The sequence below is a fragment of the Humulus lupulus genome, chromosome 5, assembly GCF_963169125.1.
Source record: "Humulus lupulus chromosome 5, drHumLupu1.1, whole genome shotgun sequence".
NCBI lineage: Eukaryota > Viridiplantae > Streptophyta > Magnoliopsida > Rosales > Cannabaceae > Humulus > Humulus lupulus.
The window spans coordinates 163,466,211-163,469,296 of record NC_084797.1 but is presented as its reverse complement, the minus strand read 5'-3'; the positions used below and the strand labels follow the sequence as shown (position 1 = coordinate 163,469,296).

General features: G+C 52.8%; 1 pseudogene; it reads right to left on the bottom strand.

Moving 5' to 3' along the window:
• Positions 1 to 861: 861 nt before the first annotated feature.
• On the bottom strand, positions 862 to 982 carry LOC133780699 (5S ribosomal RNA; annotated as a pseudogene).
• Between the last annotated feature and the right edge of the window lie 2,104 nt (positions 983 to 3,086).

The following is a 3,086-nucleotide window of genomic DNA, read 5'->3' as shown; positions in this document are numbered from 1 at the left end:
TTTCCGGCAAGAAGAAGATGCCAAGACGCTCAAAGTGACTGAGGGAGCCACGGGAGGTAGAGGTTCACCTGAACGGAGTCCAGCTGAAGGCCTCCATGAAGGACGCTCCTCCACCCAGAGACGTGGAGCCCCCGAAAGACCCTGAGGTTCACGGAGGTGATAGGGTGGCCTCGTCACCAGCCGCTCCACCTAGAGGAAGTCCTCCAAGAGCACCACCGGTAAATGCTGACGAGTTCCCTCCTCCAAAACCACAGCAGGCACCGAACTCCGGCCGACAAGACCCGGGCCCTTCTGCCCGTAGGCATGATAAGCACCCCCAGGTCCACTCCGTGAGCTCGAGTTCGAAATCCCGGTTTTATGAAGAGGAAATACGTGAGCTCCACCGTTTGAACCAAAGGTTGGAAACCACCTTGGAAAACATGCAAGAGGTCCTGAACGGCCTACTGCAGGGTAAGTCAAGCGTAACCTTGCCTAAGAGGAAGGAGAAGGGCAAGGATGGGGTGGAGACCATTGTACCAGTAGATGATGGGAGAACCCGACATTCAACCAGTAACACCCCCCGAATGAAGCAACGTGATCACCCTGAACCGCCTAAGCAGGCCCAGAAGACAGCGCCGAGGACCAACGCTGCCCCTCGCAATGAGGACGAGGTCACCTCTAAAAGAGCACCCTAAGACTTGTGGGAGGAGCTCAATAAGAAGAGGGCGGGAAAAGGGACCACGCCCCCTGTGGCGCCTCGAGAAGGCAAGGGAAAGGCGGATCTTAGCCCATCCGCTTTGAGGGACACTCTCAGCAAGAGGAGGCAGGACCTAGACATGGAGATGAGGAGCCTGCGGAGCAAGATCGTCACCGCGTCAGGCGGCCAGGCCTCTGAGGAGGACTTCCCAGGAGGTCACCCATCCTAGTACTACTCTCGCCCAAGCACGCTTAACTGCGGAGTTCTGATGGGTTCCGGTGCATTAGTGCTGGTATGATCGCACTAAGTTAGATGTAAACAGCAAAAGAGCTCCTAAAAGGGACCCTCTAACGGAGGATCCTAAAAAGGACCCCTTGCCCTCCTAACTCCTAAAAAGGGACCCTCTAACGGAGGATCCTAAAAAGGACCCCTTGCCTTCCTAACTCCTAAGGGAGACCCTCTACTAAGAGGATCCTGAAAACAACCCTCCATCAGGAGGACCCCAAAAGGGACCCTTCAACGGGGATCCCAGAGGGACCCCCTATATCAGGGCCTTAAGCGAAGTCTTTACAAGGCATCTCCTGAGATCACAAGGATTGGCTACCCGTGTGAATATCAAGGAGGCCTTAGGGACTCACAAAAAAAAAAAAAAATGGTAACGATGATAATAAGTCTAGAGCGGTCACCAAGCCGTCTAGCCAATAGTAAGTCTAGCCATTATATGATGACGACAATAATAAGTCTAGAGCGGCCGCCAAGCCGCCTAGCCAAAAAGGATCCCAAAAGAGACCCTTGTAAAAATAGTACTATGCATAATGACGAGAAGGACGCTTCTCGCAACAAATAATAAGCGCCGCTAAAATATATAAAAGGATAGCTAAGACCCAAGGGGTCAAAATATCCTTATAAAAGTAATCAAGAGGCACCAAAAGAGGTCTCAGTGAGCCCTCTCACATGGGCTCCAAAGGACCTCCAGCTTGGTAAATAAAAGAGGGGAACCAACCAAACCCCATCATACAGGCTTAAAAAGGCCTCAAATGCAATAGAACAAGAAATAAACAGCAACATATGTATTTATACATTAGAAAAAAAAAGAGTTCTTGAGATAGTACAAGGGTTACCAAAAGAAAAGTAGCAGTGATAATAGTATTACAAAGTATAAAAAAAAAAAAGCAAGACTACTTCAAGGCCTCCTACAGTGGGCACTCCACAAGGTCGCCCAGGCCACGGCCTGTTCGCCAAAAGAGGAGAAGTCGAAGTTGGGATCCTACCTCCACACATTGTAAAGAGCACGATCTATAGACCTGCGCTCGGTGGTGATCCTCTCCGCCTCCAAGGAAGCCCTCTCCGCCTCTAAGGAAGCGTTCCTCTCCTGCGCTGATTGTAGTTCGGCCCTAAGGGCCTCAACTTCGGTATCCAGTTGAGTAACCCTCTCCTGCGACGCAGCCGCAGTGGCCTTGGCCCCCTGGAGCTCACGCTCCAAACGTCTAGCCTTGCCCTTCAGCTCCTTGATCTTGGCCTTCGCTTTCTCCCTCTTTGAGAGCAAGTTGGCAGACTTAGTCCGGGCCTTTGACAACTTGACCTTGGTTTCGTTAAGCTCATTTTCAAGCTCCTGGACCCGAGCTGTAAGACAGTCCCTCTCAGTAGTAGATGCGGAGAGGGTGCTGGACGTGTCGGCATACCGAAGAGACACAGTGTAGATCTGCACAAAAAAGTCAATGGCATCAGCAATAAGTAACAAAAAGAAAAACACATGTACATCTATACATAATACTAATCGACGCAAGGTGCAAGAACTCACCCAGGCCGCGGCGCGCCTTAGGGTGTCCCCAAGGTCTGGTTGAGTCACATTCCCTAGACCCCTCCAGTCGTAGATAGGGAGGCCCGAGGCAATTTGAATGTAATGCTGTGCATAAAATGAGGCCATCCTAGTCACCCAAGGCTCCGCCTCCGTACTGGGAGCATCTTGTTGGACAGGGACGGACGACCCGCTCGCCGAAGCAGGAGGGGGCGCAGGGAAGGAGAAAAACTGAGACCCTGGTAGATTAAAGGGGGGCTCTGTAAGGTCGATGAAATCAGCCCCCGGTGGTCCAATATCGTGAGGAACCTGAGGGAAGACGTTGCAGCCATCAAGGCCAGGAGGAGCATAATGTCCCGCTGCGGCCTGCTGGTCCTGAGGTTGAAAGGCCATGTCCTGGTCGAAGGAGCCGTAGGGGGGGCGTCCCCCGGGGGACAGGGGGCGCTGATGAGATTCCCCACATTCGAGGGGGGTATCCTCCATCTCCTCCTCGGCCTCACCGTCGTGTAGGGACGGCTTAGTAAGCATAGCCATAGCCTTCTTAGACCCAGTAACTGACCACAGGAGCTTGGGGTCAGAGACCGGGGACAGCTGGTGGCGGTTGAGGTTCGC